Source organism: Corvus kubaryi, unplaced genomic scaffold (assembly GCF_017639235.1).
Source record: "Corvus kubaryi isolate FWS band 111438036 unplaced genomic scaffold, C.kubaryi_AGA036_p1.0 135, whole genome shotgun sequence".
NCBI classification, from domain to species: domain Eukaryota; kingdom Metazoa; phylum Chordata; class Aves; order Passeriformes; family Corvidae; genus Corvus; species Corvus kubaryi.
Genome location: NW_024580669.1, coordinates 2,170,140 through 2,192,375, shown reverse-complemented (window position 1 = coordinate 2,192,375; position 22,236 = coordinate 2,170,140). Strand labels below are relative to the sequence as shown.

The 22,236-nt window shown below is 40.8% G+C and overlaps 1 long non-coding RNA gene across 2 annotated transcripts in view; it reads right to left on the bottom strand.

Annotated features, from left to right (window-relative positions):
• Nucleotides 1–22,236, bottom strand: part of LOC121676221 — a 78,570-nt gene that overhangs the window by 31,351 nt on the left and 24,983 nt on the right. For both annotated transcript variants that reach the window (XR_006020394.1, XR_006020395.1), the window contains exons 2-3: nucleotides 18,685–19,016; nucleotides 11,185–11,441 (exon numbers count right to left, since the gene is read on the bottom strand). This is a non-coding gene — a long non-coding RNA (uncharacterized LOC121676221). The remainder of the gene's footprint in view (nucleotides 1–11,184; nucleotides 11,442–18,684; nucleotides 19,017–22,236) is intronic.

Sequence of the window (22,236 nt, the reverse complement as noted above, 5' to 3'; positions counted from 1 at the left end):
AAATCAATCAAGCCCTCTCTATTGAATATAGTTAAGAGTTCTGAAAAGAGTGGATAAGATAAGCCACACTGCTCTAAAAGAAAAAAGCAGGTCAAGTCCTTCCCTGGCTTGCCCCACTAGAATTACAGACCTTGAACGTGGAGAAAACAAATAATAAACCTCTTGACAGCAGTAAGAAATCAGGGCAACCTCCTCCACACCGCCCTGTGCTGGGGGCTGCACACACAAACCACATCCTAAACAGCACCAGCTCTGCTCCTGATGCCACGAGGCAACAGCTCCTCACCTTCTCCTCACACTTCCACTGTATTGCAATTTAATATTCTGCAAAAGCAAATACACTGCGTTTGTGTAATAATTGCCATTCACTCCATGGGATGTGGAGTTTTAACTCCTTAAGGACGGAATCCTAGCAAAATCAACGTATTCCAGGAGCTTGGAACACTAGTATTTCTGGGGAATTTATCACTGAAGTATTTAGCACAGTGGTTTTAAATCTTCTAATTTTACGAGGAGATTCGAACTGCTCAGCTTTTTTCTTAAAATTCTTGTTCCCAGAATTACCAAGTTACATAAGAATCTCAGATGCCAATAATGAAACTTTTTCTAGTCTCCAAGGTAGCACAGAAACGCCAGAAATTTGTCTGACATTCCTCCCTCTTCCAAAAAAAACCCAGCAAGCACGTAAAAAGAACTCAGTGTTATTTATGAAGTCTCATTAATTATCAATTATTGAAATACTAGTAGCCCAATTGTTCCTGAATACTTGGTCAGGAATGTTGTTGATAATTTCCATGATTTCCTGTCCGGTCTTCTTTATCCAGGGAAAGAAAGAGAAGAAAGAAAAAGAGAAGAAGAAGAAAGAAAAAGAAGAAAAAAGAAAAAGAAGAAGAAAAAAGAAAAAGAACTGGTTTGCATCACAGTTTTCCAGCCTTTTTTAGATTACAAGTACCTGATGTTTTTATTAAAATAAATATCTATGGCTTTAATAAAACACATGAATTAAACTAAGTTGTTTCCTCCCAGTATCACGGCATCAACCACTATGGGATCAGCATTTGGAATAAAATCAGCAGGAGCACTTCCCCATCAATGACAGCAACATACAGCTCTGTTAATTTATTTCTCATTATTATTCATCATTACTCTGGCTCAAAACAACTTTCAGGAGAGGAGTAGCTGGGAAACTTTGCATTTTTCCTTAGCAAATATCTATGTAAAACATAAAAATGCATCTAAACTATCTGTTCCCAATAAGGAAGCCTGTTTATATGGTCCACAAATTCTCCTAAAATACACAAGTAGATTTTAGAAGATTAACACACACATTAAGAAGTCCAAATCCTAGCTAACACTTAAATATCAGTGCCTTAAAGCTATTTTAAGTAAAGAGCAGCAGTAGAGACAAGTGTGAAACTATTGCTACAGGTCTGGAAGCTACCAAATATCTGGATTAGTCCCACGGAGCAGGGTAGCTGGATGTCCAGTGCAGTATCCAAGCTTCTTGAGCTGCTTACAAAATTTCCCTTATCTCTTTATTTGCTACAGGTGGAGCACTGGCACCAAGTCACCTGTGCCTGCCCCTAGATCAGGACAAGAAATTGGAAAAATTTATTTTCTCTCCCTCTCAAACTCTTCATCCCTGTTTCAGACCCAAAGCCTCCAAAATGTTTTGCGCAGGCATGTTGTAAAACTAACTTTAGGTGTTTAATAGAGTGAAAAAGGGAACCATTTTGGATCCCTCTGCAGAACGAAAGCCTCAAACTGCAGCTCTGTTCATTTGTATTTTAATCCAGTCCGTGTGCTGGTATTCCAGCAGCATATGGCAGTGTGTATTTCAGTTGGAAGAGCTTCAAGGAGGAGAAGCAGCATCATTCTAAAAAACTGCTTATATACCAAATCAAGTCTTTTTTTTTTTCAAGTGAGTTTCACTTCAGTCTTTAGGATGCTCATCCTCTTCTACCAACACAAAAACCCTCCACATCCAGCACCAAGTTTCCTTTGCCCAATTATCTTTAGACCGTTCTCTGCTTTTTATGGCAGAACACCAAGAAATAACTATGAAGGAAGCTTAAGTTCCCTCTTTAGAACCACGATGATAGAAAGAAGATAAGATCTTACTACTTGCTGTTTGGAATTATTCCAGCAATTAGGAGACTCTGGATAAATCTCATCCCACTTTAAAAAGCAGACACCCAGGTGAGATTAATCTTAATCCAATAGGATTACATGGTGAAACCCTCAGTTCCAGGGGAACCAGGGCTCTGAAAACCTGCAGAGAGATGGTATTTGCATTACAAATCTGAGCAGGAGTTACCATAAACCAGTCACATGTTGTACCACTGCCAACACCTCAGCAGAGTTTGAAATCCCACATCAAGTGTCTAGAATAGACAACACCAGAAACATCATGCCTGAAGTAGCCTTAGGACCTTACAGAAGGTGAAAATAGACAACTTGAAGGAAACAAACGCTCTGAATAAACACCAACCTGATTATTCACTGATTCCTGAGGAGTCCTGCCCACCCTTAAGGCAGTGCAGAGGTTTCTTCAGGCCTTGCTACCAACAAATCAGTGATTTCATCAAGATTTCTGCCTGTTCAAGGACTGTGGGGTCCTTTCCTTTAGAAGTGCTCAGCAACTGAACTACAAGGTACTATATCCCAAAGAAGCTGAATCATCCCCCTGCAAACTGGATGTGAACCCTTGTTTCAAACCAGTTATCCCAAGTACTCTGTACAGCCCCCATCTGTGGAGCAGACAACTCCTCCAGTGAGTATTCTCCCAAACCACAAGAATTTTGTGTTAATTTTCCTTAATTCTTGGCAGACATTAACCGAAAACACCCCTCATCCTCTCCGTCCTGACACCATTCCTGAACATTTGCATTCAATCCACACTTATTTGATGGGAAAAAACAAACACCAAGCTCTTGAAGCATCCTTCTGTCCTCCAAAAAAAGATTGTCTTTACCCAAATTAACGTAACAAGGGATCAGCAAATGCCACTGGTGAAGCAAGCACCTGCTCCAAGGTTTGGTTGGCAGAAGAGCTTTTCAAACCTGCTAGAAACTGAGATCAGCTACCACTCAGCTGGAAGAAACCCCAGCCCTACATTATGTAATCTACATAGTTTTTAGACCAGTCTGCATTCTTGCAGAGGCCAAAACTGAGGAAGCTACAGACAGAACAAAAGAGAACAGAAAAAGTTCATTAACCTCAGCCCAGAGGCTGCTGAAGAGTCTGTATTTGCACACTGAGGCAGGACTGCCCACTCACCCACACAAACCTTAGCACTGCAATCTCATAATATCAAGGGTAAAGCACCACAAAATTTCCAGCGAGTCAGATCAGTCCTTTATTTGGATGAACAGCCACTAACAACTAATATGCTAAAAGATCCACTTCAGGGCTGGCTTTGGGTTTTTCTTTTCTTGGTAGTGTGTGAATAAGTGCAGACACAAACTCATCTTAAAAATTCAAAAACAGCTCAACTGGTGCTGCCACTGACCATATGGAACGAACAGAAAGTGGTAACACCCAAATACAATCTGACCTTTAAAGACAGATTCATCTCACCCAGTTTCTTCTGTTGAGTATGTTGGGGTTTTCCTCATTTCACAGAATCACAGAATGGTTTCAGTTGGAAGGGACCTTAAAGCCCATCCAGTTCCAACCCTCTGCCATGGGCAGGGACACCTTCCACTATCCCAGGTTGCATCCAACCAGGGATCCAGGAGTAGCCACAACTTCTCTGGGCAACCTGTGCCAGGGCCTCCTCACTCTCACAGGGAAGAATTTCTTCCCAATATCTAATCTAAACCTGCTCTCTTTCAGTTTGAAGCCATTCCCCCTTTTCCTGTCACCGTATGCTTTTGTAAATAGTCTCTGAAATGGAATTTATACTGCTGGAAATGCAGTCTCTGAGTACATCTCCAAGTTGCAAACTTTTCACTTATTTATCTAAGAATGAGGAGAAACGGGTGAAATTATCAAGCACCCAAGTCAAACCAAGCTGTTCCTTGCAATCAGCATAATTTTATTACATCCTTATATTTGATTTAAAATTCCACTCTCATTTCATCCCTTTAGGTCACCCACCAAACTGTAACTTCTTTTCACCCAGAGAGACTCTGCAAGCCTTCTCCTTGCTTTTAATCAAGCATCAAATTGCTCTTTCTTAACCATCATAGTGACAGAAAAAACTTTCTAAAAGGGAAAACATTCACCAGTTCAAAACACTGAAATAACAGGGTGGGATTTTATTCACTGAATTTCAAATGCCTGCACTCACTAGAGCTCAGGGAACGCGGACAGCAGCTCATCTGACCACACAGAGATGCTGGCAGGATAAATCAAACTGCTCATTCCACTTCACTGGCTGGGGCAGCATCCTCCAATTATTCCAGCAGGATGAGAACCACAACAAGGACAAATTTTCTGGTAAAAACTTCCTCATGTTGTTTTGTCTGACATGAGTATCTCAAAGTGCATGGACGCCCATGAAGCTCAAAACTTCTTCCTTCCAAGAAGAGCATATTAAGGGAGAAAAGACATAAAACCAAGTTCAGCAGGATAGAGAGACTTCCCAGCTCCAGACAATGCCCCATGCCTGGAAGTGTCCAAGGCCAGGCTTGGAGCAACCAGGTCTAGTGGAAAGTGGCCCCGCCTATGTCGGGGCTGGAACTGGATGGGCTTTAAGGTCCCTTCCAACCAAAACCACTCTGTGGGTCTGAAACTTCCAGCCCCATGAAGGTACCTGACAGTTGTCAGCATCAACCATCACCTCTTGAAATTAAAGTGGCCAAACTGTAGGATTTTGGAGACAGATGAATTCTAGGTATACTCACTGTGATGCAAACACTGCCTTTTTAAGACACCATTAATTAGCACTCCTTCAAACAACTCTGAAAACACAGCAGAGGCAAGACTTGACCCAGTCCTGACCTGTGTACAGGATCTTCACTGCTGAAGAGTGGCTGCATTACTGATTACAAAGCACTCAAGTTCAGTACTTGAAACAGTAGTTTTCTCTATTTTTAGCTGTGCAACTAAAAAAAAAATCCCCACTTGAGCATGAGGGTTGGACCAGATGACCTTAGTCAGGTCCTCAATAACCTCAAGCATTCTGTCATGAAGAAACAAGGAAACTACTTTAAAGAAAACTAAAATGAACAGGCAAAAAGGTGAAGCTATTAAGGAGGTGACAGCTTGCTAAAGACCCCATACTGCATACGGAAGAACAGAATAAGTGCAACTTAAAACAAAACAAAGAACAAGATTAAGAAAGTGTTCAAAAGCATGTCCTTCAGAAAGAGAAGTCATACTGTGATTCCAGGAAAAAAATGAACACTTTAACAAACTAAATGCAAAATTCTAAGATTAAAAAAAAAAAAAGCCACTGAGAACTGATGTGCTAAGAGGAAATTTTATCAAATAGACCAGAAGGGTGAAGCTTATAAGAAAGTCTGCTCGGCCAGTAGGCGACAAAAGACAAAAGGCTCAACAGGACAAAGCTGTGGGGAAGGGGAAAAAACCTCAGAAATACTTGTTTGCCACACGAAAACCCAAATGAACTCACTGTTCAGTATGTAACAGTTATGGGAACTTCCACCTCTGGCGCCTGCCTGCAGAGAGGACCAGGAAAGAGAATCCTCTCCGGGAAGCTGAGCATTGCTCACTGCCAAAGCCTACCAGGAATTACACAGCCAGGAGCACGTGGACGCAGCCAGATTTCTAAGGAAACCAAATTATTAAAAATACCAACTGATGGACTGCAATCTGCAGGTCACAGACAGCAGGGCTCTGAAAGAGCTCCCTGGATATTGGGAGCCCCTAAAAATTACCAACTTCTCCAGAAGATCCTGAAGAAAACTCTGGTGTAGGAAGGAGGAAGGTCTCATTAATCAACAGTTAATTTACATGCAGAGAACATACCCCTTACACACGCACATAAAATCCTACACAGGTCTGGAGTTAGACCTCTCTCATTTAACTGAACAATAAATTATGCTGAAAAGGACACACTGTGAGGTCACAGGTCTAATACAGATAAACCAGTAAGTGCATCAAAGCAGTTATCCTCAATCTTTTCTTCCAGCTAGTTATTATACAGTGTGACTGGGAGAGAAAACAGAAGATGAAATTCAAGTAGATTAATTCCAAGGCCCTGTATATAGAAAAAGCAGCCAACTACATACAGAAAATGAGGGGTTCTAAATTAGTTTTTTTCCTGATTAGGAGAGACCTTGAAGTCACTGTAGATAGCTTCGTGAAAATACAGTTTTCACAGGGGTTGGTAACAGGAGCAGTGAAAAGCAAACAGAATTTCAGGAATAATTAGGAAGAAACAGAGGTGGTAAGAGGAAGCAGCAGTGGGACACTGCACTCATGGGCAACACATTCATGTCCTCAACTCTCCACTTCCCTAAGCTGCAGCTGCAGGACACCACTGGAAAAATTAGACGTCCTTTAGATCTGGCCCAGTTTTATATTAGATGTTTGCTATGTTAATGTCAGGAAACAAGAGCAAGTAACAGTTCTACTGCTCAGGCAACTTCCTACACTTAATCATCTACCACAAGCATGTATTTATGATTGTGGAGATCTATTCTGTAGCCTAATTTCCCTTACTTAATCTAATTTTCTGTTTACTGGTAATGCAGAGAGTGAAAAACCAGCACGTTCCAACCAAGCTGGTTTTCAGACTGAAAACTCAGAAGATGAAAAAAGTTGTGAACAAAGCAGGTGTGGACCTTTTAAACATTAAACATCATCCTCAGTCATCCAGAAAGGTGAATCCCTTGCCCACCCTATCTTTCGAAGGTGAAATTACAAACAGGCAGCACTGGAACACGCTGCCCAGGGAAGTGGTGGAGTCAAAAAATGCGTGGATATGGGACACGAGGATATGGTTTAGTGGTGAACATGGTGGTGGTTGAGGGCAGAACTTGGTGACCTTAGAGGTCTTTTCCAAACGGTTCTGTGATGAAGAATGACATTGTATCTTACATATTATTATCCATTCCTATAAAGTATTTTACAGTGACTCCACATTTGCAAGTGTACCACAACAGCACAGTGATTTTACCACAAATTCAGCTGTGCCACGTGCAGAAGCGGGCAAACCCACTCTGCTTTTGGCAGGACTTGGTGCCATTTCAGCTCTTCTTTCCACAGGGATCTGAGCTGGGATCTGTTCCCAGCACTGTTCAGTGAATTCATAAATGACATTAAAGGGGCTCAACAGTGAGATGACAACATCTGCTGATGATAGTAAAGTTATTCACAGTAGCAAAGGCAGTAAATAAGTAGGAAAAACCAAAAAGAAATGTGTGCAGATTACTCACTGGACATTAAAATGCATAAATGAAATTCAGGAGTGAAATTCACGAGGAATCTCAATCAAATTAAGTGTGAAGTAGGATGACTGGAGGTGGGGAAAGCGGCCCTACTTCATGTGCAGGTCAGCAGGCTTTGAACTGACTCAACACCTGTAGCAGGCTGAGCTCTAGCTGAATTATGATTGTCATGAAAATAGTTATGTATGAATTATTTAAGTCTTTTCCAGTGCAAGAAGTGGATTTTAAATGAAGCTCAGGCTCAACAGTTAACAATAGAATATGGTTCCTCACTGAACAGGCTGACGTGTTAGCTAAGCTGGAGAACCACAGAGCTTTAGACTTCCGAGTACTTCTCATTAATGAATTCCAAAAGCCAAGTCCAGTAAACACTGCAAAAAAAAAGACATCCAGCTCAGTCAATCCACGTACTACAGACGTCTGGAGAATGAAGAGTGTGCAGAAGGAGGATCCTATGCTCATTCTGTTGCTGTGCTCCTCAATAACCCACCTGGGGCCACTGCTGAAGACAAATCACTGCTCTAGATGAGTGTGTTACAAGAGCTGCTTTTCTACCCTAACCCTCACTGCCTCTCTGCAAGCTGTCAGACCTTCCTATTCTATTCTGGACTTTTTGTGCTGTCTATCAGGGAAAATCATCTGAACTATGCTGGAAAAGCATATCCAAAATGCCCAGCAGGAGCAGGTGGAGGGGAGAAAGGCATCTGGTGCCTAAGCATAAGGTCTGTCACCTTGTAGATAATTCTGTTTGCATTAAAGTTGTGATGCAGCTTTGCTCCCCATAAAGCATCCATCCATCGAAGTGCAGCAGAACAGCTCCCTCCTTCTGAAAGCAAAATCAAGCCTAGGCAAAAGGGTCCATTCATTATTTGAGTTCCCTTTTCCACAAAAGTGACTTGAGCTTATTGCTCTTATCCTGAATTTCCCCTATATTTCCACTGTAAGCACTTCTTTCTAGAAGGAAAAACTCCCTTTGAAAAATCCCAACCTGAAAAATCACCTGAATTTCCAAGCAACAAGATGAAAGTCCTACCTATTCTAGGAAACAGTCCCAATTCATTTAACAAAATTAATGGGTATTTTAATGACACTTTTAGACTACCACACAGTAACTGACTCTTGATACAGTTGTTCTGACGGTATAAAAATAGGAGAATATTAACCACTGTATCAAAATAATCTTTGAAACAATTACCATATCACTATTTCCCATTTTTTTCCTCTCAAAAAGACATCAAGTTACCCCAACATGGAGCATAACATCAATCTTCTGCCACAGAAAGAGAATTAGAAAGAAAATTTTACTCTTCTGGGTGCATATAGCACTAATACTAATTAGCCAAGGCTAATTCTAATAGCCAAGGCTACAGGAACAACTTGTATGTCGACAGGTACTGAATCACTTTAAGAGATTAAAATTACTGAACCAATCAATACTTCTAGCCTTTTATTCCCTTCAGTTCTGTAAAACTTCCCAGAGATAAAGATTATTAAAACATAACCTATATACAGAACATCAAAAATCAATTCTGCCTGTATTTTCTTTCACACAGCCCAGCTGCCTAAATTTAGCATGGATGTTTTTATTTCTATTACAAACTATGTTAACAAACTCCATGGGGCTCTTCACTACCCTTGATACTGAACCACAGGCCTGCAGATGAAGGTTGGAAAAACTGACAGGGCCAAATGTACAAGTTGGGAAGAGGAGGATGAGCAAGGGGGTTGTACCAGTAATCAAATGCAACTCCACTTAGCTCTGGAAGGTCTGGAGTAGGAATGGAATACAGAGAAACAAGCACGGATGAATGAATTTGATATACAAATGTATCTAATTGCACACTTGAAGTTCCTGAAAGGTCTGCCACCTAGGCTAAATCAGCTGTCCAGGCTGAACTCTCCATGGAAAAGATGGATTCCTTTCTAGAGGCACCTTTTTAGAGACAAGTCATCCCCTTCAAGGGGGTGTGGAATAGGAACTTACAGGAAGTTGTTCATCCTACCTGCTGTTCACCACCAGCTTCAGCACTACCTGGACATGTAAGCTTCATGAGAAAAACCTCACCCACAGCATTTGAGATAGAACAGAAAAATGGAGGTATTTGTATGTATTTGGGATGTTTTGTAGGAGCATCCAAGCTGACACTTCTCTGTGTACACTCCTGGGAATCCTGAGTTACTGTACCTGATTGCTATTATATTAGGTTTCCACAAATACACCCATACACTCATTTACAAGCATCCAATTCCATCTCTGAGAGTTATTTATGCTGCTTGGAAAGATCAAGGATCTGGATCCCCACACACCAACTACCTTCACTCTACTTGCAGAGTGTCTCAATTCCATATCCCCCTCACTGTGCCTGGCGCAGACACTTTGCCAGCACACCCCTTCCACATGTGAAAACAGCATTTGCCTGAAAACCCCACTTTCCTCAGCTCCACACTGAAAGGAATGAACAGGCTGAAGAATTACTTCACAAAGAAAACCACTTTGGCATTTAAGATGTGGTGACAACAAACCAATGAACAGGAAATCAAGTATTAGGGTGAAAAACTGCAGCTGTGCTCAGTTGGTACCTGCAAGTATTTGCTGCTGAAATGAGGTAACATCTGTAACAGGTGACAGCAGTTACAGGATAGATTCTATTTGTATTCCCTCAGATCACAGAGCTGCCACCACACAATTCTTATTTCTCCTTGGACCCACCGTATCTAAAAAACAATGATCCTCTTGTGCTGTGGAAGGGATGGAATGTGAAATCCCATCCACATCCCAACAGAATCCCACAATCATTTTGGCAGGAAAAATTTATTATGTAAAGCCCAGATGGCATCCCAAATATTTCTACTTCAAAATTTAGAACTCCTTTTTTTTTTTTTTTCCCTTAAAATAAATTACACAAAAGCATCACGCCTAAAATTAACTGTACAAGAGCATCAGGCAAGGTAACCAGACTTAACTGAGCAGTTATTTGGACTATGGGAAGAATGAGAATGTGGTTTTTCTCCATTTAACTCCATTGTCAGAAATGAATAATATTTCTCTATTCAACTATATTTGAATGACTGGCAGAGAAGGAAGATATAATAAGCAGATACATCCAGTAACATATAATACTTGGAGAAGAATTTTTCCAGTTATCCGAAGCCTAACACCTTTGCCCTCAACTTCTGCAGCGAGATTTCAAACTTTCAGAATGAAAGTTGCCACTTTTTGTTATTCTAACAGGGCTATTTTGCTTAATATTTGTTTTCTTCCACCATGCAATTTCAGCTCTGAATCTGGGAATATGTGCCTTCAAAATGGTTTTAGCTGCTGCTTCACCGAAGCAGCTAAACCTGATTATCAGTTTGGTTCAGCATGGACCTAGTCACTGCCCACCCTTTAAGCTCTGGGATAAAGATCAATCCTTGATTCCGACTGTCATTTTGCAGTGAGCCCACTCCTACATTCCTTTTATATCTATCACTTCACTGAACGCCAAAGAAATCTCAGTGTACTTGGCATGAAGGCTGCACTTCCTATATTTATGCTCTAACTAATGTATGCTCCATTTTAGTCCTTCCCAGCTTAAAATCATCCGAGGGAAGACGGCATAAAGTACAAAACAGTCCATGCAACTGTTTTACTAATACAAAATACTGATCACCCACACTGCCGTTCCATCACCACTTTTCTCGTGCGTTTTCTGTTTAAATATATCCAAAATATTAACCCAGAAGGAACCATGGTCACTTCTGTATAGCATACAGTCATATCAGGTTTGTTGCTCCACCTCAAACTTCCAGAAAATAAACCATTGCTTTTTAATTGTACTACCTTAACTTTGCTGGCAGAGGCACGTTTGATTCTTCAAGACAGATGAAAGTGAAACGCTCTCTCCAGGCAGGAATCCCTTATATCTGGCACGCTAACACTTCATCCTTTTTAATTATTCCACAGGTGGTTGCCTTGGAAACTGCCAAGTAGCTCTTGGATTTGAGGGACCCAGCATGAGACAGTAACAAGCCTTTGTAGCCACGGCATCTGGACCCACGTTGGCTGCAGCAGCAGGACATGAAACAGTCACAGAAAACCTGGAAGAGATGGTTAAAATTAACAGGCATTAATTATATTGCTCCGTTCTTCAAATATAAAATACAAGGAATGCTGATAGCCCCTGAACTGTGGATAAAAACTACATTTTAAAGGCATCTGCTCCTGCAACTCCCCAGCACAGCCCCGGATTTCACCTTCAGAGGACGGCACTGAAACGGAGATGCCGGCAGAGCTCACGAGCTCAGCTCTCAAGACCCAGCAAGATGATATTTTTTTCCCTCAGCTTCAAGAGGGACCTTCCTGAGCGTCTGGTCCAACTGCCTGAAATTCAGTGCTATTGTTTTGCTTTGAATAAAAATAGAGTAACTATAAATAGCTGCCATCGAGAATGCTGATTCACTGTATTCCGTATCATACAGCAAATTGCTCCCAATTTCACTCAGCCTGAAAAATTAGGAAAATTCTCCTTGCTTAAAACACAGCTAGAAGCCCAGCAAAGCACCCAATTCTGCATTTGTGTCGCTAGTCTAAAAGTACAAAACATTTTCCTTTCCCTCTCTGATTTCTCGTCATTTCAAAAGCTGATGATTTGCACATAAATATATAAATAAAACCATCACAAAACCAAACCAAAGCAAAACCTTATTACGCTTTCTGTCACTGGTCAAAACTATAAATTTCTATTTTTCAAGAATCTATTTTTGTTTCCCCGTTTTCACTTTTTTAAACAAAAAGACAGGTTAACATAAGCCTTAAAAACATCATTTTCATTAAAACTATCCATGATGGAAATGGGCACTCCTGCACTCAGAGGTCTCCCTGTCTTTGATGATATGATTAATATGTCCAAGTCAGTGATCTCAAGATATCACAACATATAAGTGCTTGGATTTGTGGTATTACAAACTGCCTGGCAGGACCTCAAAAGTGAGAGGTGGATTTACTTTCACCCTTCCATGATGAGACACCCAAAAGAGCCAAGAGTATATTTGTTAATTCTACAGCTGAGTTTTACTAGAACCAACTAGATTAAATATACATTTATTGCACAGAAAAAAATCACAGTGAAATAAGAGAAATGAAACTGTTTCTAAACTATCTCCTCAGTGCTCACTTTGCCCTTCCAGGGCAGGTCCTTCTCTCTTTCTTGTCTTCTTCTATCACTTGCTTGATTAAAAATTAGAACGTGAAACCAGTTTTTTTCTCTCTGTCACCGAATCCCACCAAAGACAAAGCACATCTGAGCAGTCCTTCACAGGCTGCCTCCTTCCTGGTGGGTTCCACAGTTTTTCATTCCTTGCTTCCCCCTGCACATCCCTTTCAGTCACCTTATTTTCCCATTTATGAACAAGGTTTCTGAAAGATGATGTGACAAAACCAACCATTTCCTTTCCTTCATTCCCAGCATTTTCAGAAGTGAGACCTGTTTAATCCTCTCTGGATTCAGTTTAGGATGAACTAGAGTTTTGCCAATTCCTTCATCCCACCAGCCCAGGGCACACTTGCCATCCAGCCATCCACCTCCATACTCTGGGAGGTAAAACATGCCTCCTTTTCAGCCCATGGGGTTTAGTTTGTTAAGCTTCTTTCGGGGATTTTCCCCTGCAGAAGTGGCATTCTAAAATACTGTGGAAAATCCAGAGCATTTTCTCTGTTCCTCCTCTTCCCAATTACAGCTATAACCTCCTGCATGTCCTGCTAATGCAGGAGAAAACCTCTTCTCTGCCCCAGTTACCTCTAGTGTCTCTGACAAACCAAGTCTCCAAAGCCTCAAAATGACCCTTTTATCACAGATGATTCTTTCCTCTGAGGAAAGGTGGATTTTTCATCCCTGCCTCAGGCATCTTAACACTACTCCCAAGCACGTCCTCACTCTGCACTCATGATCCCAATTTTGTTGCTTCTCACAGGGCAGACAGGTGAACTTGATCTGCAGCGTTCACTCAGACCAAATATGGTGCTTGACCAATTTCTCAGTCTAAGTCCTTTTAACCCACTGAGATGTTTTCAAAACCAGGGCACCCAGTTCTCAACAGGCACTAAACGCCTCCCATTTTCATTTGCCTTATTCTCAGAGCACCCTGAGATTAATTCCAAAGTTGTGTTGCAAGTCATCTTCTAACCTGACTTAAATCCTACACTGTTCCAAAGGAATGTCTCAACAAGCTGATTTCTGAAGTCTACACCTACAGGAGGTGATGAAACTACTGCATCTTTTCCCTATCCTCACCATCTCAGAGTAAGTAAATAACTTTAAAGACTGTAAGACAGTTCTTGCTAGCTTTTCTACTTTTTTTTAATATGCATTTTGGAACCCCCTGTACGATGTATTTATGTTAAATATGCTCATTTTAACATATACTCTTCAGATATTCTGTTTCTGTGAGTGGCCCCACCTGTGCAGTGGTTTATCTCTGCCATGTTCCTCCTGCTCAAGCTTCTTAATCCCAGTTTAATCTCTGCCTATCTTGTGATCTGACTGGATTCTTGGGCTCTTATACTTCATCTCTTCTTCATATGAAGGTCATGCATGGGAGCCATGGGATGAATTCAATAAATCACTTTGATTTCTTTTGTTTTCTGTAACATTCATTTGTATCAGGTGCTACAAACACACCTGGATCAACACAGAGCTCCACCAGCTGAGTTTCTGAACAAGGCTTTGAAGAAAGGGATGTCACACACTGCAATTCCTTCCCTGACTTGGAAGAGTGCTACTGACTCTTTAAAATACAAATAAAACCTTCTGTCTCAGCCTTCAGAGCACACAGGTCTTTGCTCATTTCCAGCCCTCAAGCCCAAGGCTGCCTCAAGGTTCACATTTTGCCTCTGCCAGCCCTGCTCTGGGACCCTGAGTCACTGAGTGATGGAGGAGCTCTGCTTCCTCCTTCGGAATGAGCATCATGAAACACTAAAAGCACTGTAAACTGCAGAGCTCCATGTTATTAGTAAAATACATAAAACATGGCACTCGTGAATAGTAAAACTAAAAGCAAGATGAATAAAAGACTTTTAAGTAACTGGTCCATTGTGGTTTCTTTTTTTTTTTTTCAGGCTTGTTCTCAATCCATTAACAACCTAATTTCCCAAATCCCTATGCATCCCTGAAGTAAGTCTTTGTTTCCCTGTTTGAACATTTCCAGAGACTGCTGGTTTTCCCCTCCTCAGTCTGCATTCCTATCAAAGGCTCCTTTCTGACCAGTCTCTATCCCACCCTCCAAAAAGTTGCTTCCTAAAAATACGCTCAGATACTCTCAGGGAATGCTCCATCTCCCTCCTATCAGAGACCTGCACCTGATGACAAACACAGCACAACAAGGAACTTTTCCCCCCCACCATGGTCAGCAGAGACACAAGAAATTCAAACACCAGACACGACGAAAAACAGGGTTTTCAAAAAGGCCCAAAAGGTCAGCTTGCCAAAACCTTCATTAACAAGATCCGAGTTCTTACTTCCCTTTTTTCTCTGCAGAATTTCCTGTTTGGTTCATGGAAGGTACACTGAAGCCATGATCACGCTTCTTAGTGGAAAGTTCTTTGTCCTGTTGTTGGTTTCAGCCACAGTTCAATGAATAGATGACCATCATTGTTAAAATTTTGGTTTCTCTAGTTACAATTTTTTTTAAAAAAGAAGCTCTTCAGAACTCTCTATGCATAGAAGTGATAAACAACCACCTTCTTTAGCCAACCAGAAAACTGATGTTTCCTTGATAACTGTACTTCTAGCATCTGCAGGAGGCACACAGACAGCTTGAACCAAGTACAAAACTTCGTTTTATTTAATGTTTTGAACATTTTACATACATACATATATATAGATATAGATGTATAAAGTAAGTACATAGGGAAAGAGAGAGAAAGTCATAGATACAATAGCAGATTGGGACTCTAGTGAGACTGAGCCCCACTGCCCTCCTTGAAAAATTCCAAAGCCACTGGATTATTAAGGTTCCAGAAGCAATTAATCATTTGAGATTCTTTCTAAAAAAACCAAAACAAAAAACCTCCGACTTCCATTTCAGCAGTGTTTACTAATTTTCTCTTCTAATATCCATTATTTTCCACCTGAAAAGAAGTTAAGTGGTATTTTATAAAAGGTGTCAAACCTGGACACCATTTTTTTTTGAAAAAGCTTGTCAACAATTTTTTATCTTTTACTATTTGACACATATTAAGAAGAAAATAGGAGAAATCTTTTGAAAACTTTGATGGCTGGCAAGAATCCCATCTCTTCACAGAAAAAAAGAAAATACCCTGTGTTGTAAAGAAAATTATTTACTATTTGCTGTGATGGGTTTTTAAGGTTTACTTGCAAATGCCTGGTAAACAAAAAGGCACCTTTTTCTTAAATTATTTTCAAGTATAAACAACTAAAGCAGACCACAAAACCTTCTTTAAACTATTCCACCTCCACTGAAGATCATCACAACTTGGCTACTTTACAGCTTTACCAGGGTAATACACATCTGCACAATGAATACTGAAACAAAGACAAAAAATAGAAGCAGAAAAGACACCCTTTTCTGTCTTCAATAAAAACCTAAAGTAAGAATTTTAAATGAGAAATATGGGAATTTCCCCTATAAAAACTGCAGGTGGCCAGAAAAATTTTAGACAAGCAAGCTTACCCACAGATTCAATGACAAGATTTTACAAAATAGATGTAAAAAGAATAATCAGGACACAAGGCACTGCCTCAGACAGGACTACTCAAGATCAGATGCCAACCAGAAACGAAGTACAAAGGGAAGTAAAAAATGTAAGAAAGGTATCAAAGTTTGGAGGCTCAGTCAGTAGAAACAAAGACACCTGAGGAAGAGAACATCAAAATTATTTAGGTTGGAAAAAGACCTCCAGGATCATTTTAGTCCAACCATGAACCCAATGCTGCCAAGGTGCAGCAGTAGAAGATCCTTGGGCCAAGTGTGGCCAGGCAACTTTGAGAAGCTTCAATTAAGGCAGCCCAAATCAGATGGTCACTTTAAAGATGTTTATGAGTTGAACGAACACTCAGTCAGATCTCAAGGGAAAGAGGATTTCCACCTAAGTGGTGGCAACAGCTCTGATGACCTGGGCTGTCAGGAGCCCCTAAACAAAAACGAAGGGGAAAGAAGATTCCTCTTGCAAAACAAGCCTGTACAGCTGAGTTCATCAGTTCCCATGCTTAAAAATGAGATCTGTACCAGCTAACACTTGTGAAGGTGAACTCTTGCTGAAGTAATTCACAATCAGATTATCCAAACCCAAATCCATCTCAAAAGAACATGGAGTATTTTTCAGTCTGAAATACAAGAAGGTTTTGCTCTGTGCTGCCAGAAGAGACGTGAAATCAGAGGGTGCTGAACAGTGACTTTTTGCTTCAACTGTTCAGCACCATTGCTTGAACAGTACTGGAGTCTTTTGGTAAGAAAAGACAGGCCAATTTTATGTAACAACTTTCACTACATTAAGAGTTACTGGTAAACTGAAATGCAAACAACAAAAATTATTTTGACAGTAGTAAAAAAACAATCAGTCAACACTTTCAGCAGTATCTGGAAAAAGTCATCTCCCATCTATGGAGAACAACATCAGCATGTGATGCTCCAGGAGATGGGTATATCCTGAATTTCTAGCTCCTAACTCCACAGGGACAAACTCCACAGTGCTTTGTGGTGATAGAGCCATTCCTTTGCCCAGACTGCACAATCCTTTGGTGCCAGGGTTGACTTGTCCTTGGATCTTGTTCTTTACAGCTTCAGCTCCTTCTTCCTCTATCTCAGAAAACCTCGCCCTTCCTCAGACTACAGAGGAAGCACATTAAACTAATACAATGTTAGTATGATGTACATCTCAGACTTTTACAGGCTGAAGATGCTCTCCTCTTACTACAAAGCATGATAAAGTATTAAAAACACGAGAGCTGGCACAGGGACTTCTTACCGAATGCTCTCCTAAGAGAAATAAACGTTCAGTTGAGAGAAAAAAATTATTTAGTGTGAAGTTCACCTGGTCTAGCACTAAATATTGTTCAACAGCTGGTCTTAAGATAAATACCAATTTGTGTCTTTAAAGTAGAGTTTATTTTTTGAAAAAATGTTTACTGAAAACAGTCATCACATACTGAGAATTTCCACATTCAACCTAATACTCAGACTAATTTGCCTCATATAAGCCCTCCAGTAAATCCAAAGCCCTTTTCCCTTGTGTATTAGCTACCAATTACTACAACACAGATACTAAAATCTCAGAAACAAAATAAATGCTAATACCTAGATAACACTTCCATCTGAACAGCTTTTGCTACATCAAACAACTGCATTTTTTTCATTCCAGGGTTCTGATGCACACCTGGCTGTGAAGTTTTCGTGTTTAACACCATGAGGATGAACCCACAGACTCACAGACACTGCTGGCTGCACAGCAACCCAAACCACCACTATTCCTATCAGAAAAGGGCCAAGAACCAACATCAATCCCACCAGGAAAATGCCAAGAACGAAGAGCTGAAAGCAACTCTATGGTTTTACCACCTGCTGCTAAAACCACCTTTACCCATTTCTCATCCCTGACTGTTCATTCCCCCTTCATACAGCTGTGCCATGAACTAGATCTTGGTACTGACCCTGGACAAATCTGATTTTGCTGCTTTTGTTGCTGGTTCTGCAGTGGGTTCACCCACAGCTTTAGGAGCACCAGGCCAGGACCAGGGGCCAGCTGGCATCCAGGAAGTAACTGGGGGATGCTGACTGCTTCTTTCAGCAGTTCTGCCAGTTTATGCCAGCTTAAAATTCCCAAGAAACTACGTAGAATTAGGCATATTCAAGCTAGAAATGCAGCAAAACACAGCAACAACAAAAAAAAAAATAAGAAGCAAGCACAGACTGTTTGTCCCATAGAACAAATTACTAGGAGAGATGTTGAAATCCTCATTTCTAAGTAACTCCCAACTAAGCCAGCCTGCCCTTCTGAGAAACATTTTCAGCAGATGCCTGTTAATTTTTCAAATTTTCAGTCAAACATAAGCTACTGAGCTCCAAACAGAGAGTAACAGTTACACGTAATGACCTGCAACACCCTAAATGTCAGACTAAATTACCCAACAGCTCCTTCTGCCTCCCATCTTTGAAACGCAGATATATTTTAGTTCCATCCCTGGCTGTGTCAGATCAGCAGGCTTTAACAGTTCGAAACACAAGAGTCAAATTTAATGATATCCCTGCCTGGAACAAGTCCAGGGGTTGAATCTGATTTCTGCACGTAGAAACAAGCAGCTCTTAACATTTGATCTGGAACTCGTACCTCATTAGGAGGGAAGCAGAAGTCTCACCCATTCCCGGTTTCAAGCTGGCGATGAGGGAGAAGGAGAGGTAGAAGGAAAATGAGAAGGAGCTGTGCTGTGCTAGAGCTGGTCACCAACCCCGTCAAAACCCTCAGCTGTGAGTGCAAGGAATGGTAATTTTTCCTGCCACGAGCAGACAGCTTCTGTGAGTCGGGAATCTTCACGTTCAGAAGCTCTAAGGAGGAGGGTCAAATCAGAAACCTTGGCTTTCAGCATCGTTCTTCGTGCCTCAGTATGTCAGGGTGAAGGAAGATGTCTTCTCTCTGCTTCAGTGACTGTGTAGTATTTCATCCTTTGCAAAAAAGAAAAAAAAAGAAAAACAAAACTCTAAATTTACAAGACGTGTAGCACTTGGCAGGATTTTGTAACTGCTGAGTGACTGAGATGAGCTCATTTAACACAATTTTGAAATAAATGTATTATTTTATATAGCTGAGCCTATAAAATTCTGCAAGGCAATGAGAGACGGGAGGGATGATACAGAGCATGGCCTGAAGAGTGTGGCCTGTTGCCAGTGCCCACACACACTTATCCCTCTCTTTTCCAGCCTTTGTCACATACACACACTTCCTGGAAAGAAACAATCCGCTCAGGGCAAGTAGGAGCATTTTTCCAGTGCTGCCAACTTCTGCCAAAATTCTATTTTCACTTTAAAATAAAGACCGTGTTCGTTTAACTACAAGATCCTTGACTTACATAGCAACACCTGTCAGAGAAGTAGAAATAAAACAAGCAGGGCAGGGAATGAGGATTTTTCCCAATTCTCTCCTGCTTTCTGCGTGACCAGGGAAAGTGGAATTCATCACCACCACGGGCAAACTGCACTTTTAAATCCATCATGCAGAGACAGACTGTGGACTGGAGAAGAGTGGTCAGGAACAGTCACGGATACACAGGATGGGAACCAAGTGCTGGGAGAGCCAAGCCCACCACTTCTCACACCTGATGCTTCTGGCTTTACACACCTTAAAAACCAACTGTAAAGGAACACACTACACAGAAATATCTTCAGCAACACGAGGCTTTAAAGTCCTTTTATACTTTCTGCAAATTCACAGCCTCTGTTTAGATCTGCTCCTTTAAGTAGCTCAGGTGTGGGATTTAAGACAAGTTCCTCAGCTGAATGAGCTGCATGTAGCTGACACTGACAGAGTCAGCATCAAAATCCATTGCTAGAGATTCTTTATCCTGTTATTTACATTAGTCAATAATATTAAGTAGGTTTTACAAAAACAAAACAACTTTCAGTGTTGTTTCTAATAACCCAAAACAAAAAAAAAAAAGCATTTCAATCTTTCAGAAAATTAATACCTGAGATTATCATCCTCCAAGTACATGTACAAAAACACCCAGTTAAGAGATACCAGCAACCTAAGGATGACTGAGAAATAATATTTTCTGCACTTTCATTCCAACACCGACTGCCAGACTGTCTAAGAACGAGATTGAGCAAGCCAGGGGGACAAGTGGCAGCCTACTCATGTACCAGGCAATGCAGCAAGGACTGGAAACAGGACAAATTAACCCATTTTCAGCTTGGGCTGATCTGGTTATATCACCAACGTGAGCTAAAACCAGCTTGGGAATCAGAGCAGAGACACTGCTGTCGCTGAGTAAGCACATAAAGGAGGCCAGAGGCATCAATCAAATTCAGGAGGGAACTGTGTAAGTAATAATCACATAAATATGTACGTTTAGGGGTAAACTAAATGGACATGTTTTTAAAAACCCAAGAAAATTCCTTCTCTTTTTTAAAAGCCAGATCTGAGCTGTTCACTGTGGAAGGATCCCTGTTTGATCAATGCTGACAACATACAGGGAGCACTGGAATTCTCTCCCTGCGCTACCATGTTTATGGTCCAAGTAATGCAAAGGTCAAGAATGAACACACCCAGAACACAAAAGACACCCACTCTTATGTATTAGAGAAATATTTACTCAATTAGTCATAAAGAAGTTAATTTACCCCTTGAATGACTGAAAATACCTTAAAAGTGCATCAGTTTTCCCTTTGCTATAAAATAATTAAAGGCCTGAATCAGTTCCACAAGAGAAACTCATTCCTAACCACAACTAAGGCATGAGCACTCCAAGATCTCCTCATGGAAAAATAATTATATTGATTTAAATAAAACAATGAAATTACTGTTAGTAGCTGAAAGCTTGCAGAAATGTACTAGTTCAAGCAAAAATTACCAGCATTTTAAAAAATGTCTCGAGAAATTCTACATAAAACCACTCGATTTGAAACAATCATGCCCTTTTGTGAGCACCACAGTAAGTTATACTCAACTATTACATGAGTATTAAACTAACCCAGTTCTCCTTTATGTAAGTTGCCAGGAGAATGCTCCTTCTTTTTACCCTTTTTTGATTTCCAGAAAAAATGTCGTGAAAAACTGCTTCTGCTAGAATTACTGGAGTCTGAAGTATGACCAGTAATTTACAATCAGCAAAGGACATTTCTTATCCCTAAAAAATTTAGAGATAAAAATATTTTTAAATCGAAGTACAAAAATTTAAAAAAAAAAAAAAAAAAAATCACAGTAGTCATGACAACCCCATTCCCTTTCCTTCTGCTCACCCATGTCATCAATATGATACCTAAAATAATCCACGGTAATTAAACTATCTGCAAGAGACATCAACTTGTGCAGAAAATAATTCTAGAAGAACTTACACCAAAAACTGTCAGGGTTTAATGCCAGCCAGGAACCAAGTTCGACGCAGCCCCTCGCTCCCAGCACAGGGGGATGGGGAGAACTGGGAAAACTTAAAACCCATGGGTTGAGATAAGGGCAGTTTAGTAATTTAAATTAAGTAAAATGTCACTGTAATAACAGTAACGAGAAGAGAGATGATAAAAAGAGAGAAAACAAGTGATGTGCAAGTCACCAGTCACTGACTGATGCCCAGCCCATCCCAAAACACCACTGACTCCTTCTGGGTAACATCTCCCAGTTTACATACTGGGCATAATGTCCCATGGTATGGACTATCCCTCTGGCCAGTTCAGGGCTGTTGTCCCAGCCACGTCTTCATCAGCAGAGCCTGGGAAATTGAAGTCCTTGACTAGGAATAACCACTCCTTAGCAGCAACCAAAACATCAGTGTGTTATCAACGCTATTCTCACACTGAATCCAAACACAGCACTGCACCAGCTACTAGGGAAAATTAACTCTATCCCAGCTAAAAACACGACAGACTTGTTAGCCTGACCTCAGCTCCTGAAAAAAATACGGAGAGCATTATACTGGGTGCTGCTCAGAGTCTTTCGAAGACGACAACCATCAGGCACAGTCAACACAAGGTTAATTAATTTGATATGCAGCTATGATAAGGTCAGCTGCCCAGGGGAGGAAGGGGATTTAGTTCTTCTGGATTTTAGTAAGGCTTTTGGTACTGCCAGCATCCTTCTGGACAAGTTGTCCCACTGTGGGAAGAGCAGGTTCACAGTGCTCTGGGTGAAGAACTAGCTGAAGAGCAGAGCTCACAGAGGCTCCCCAGCAGC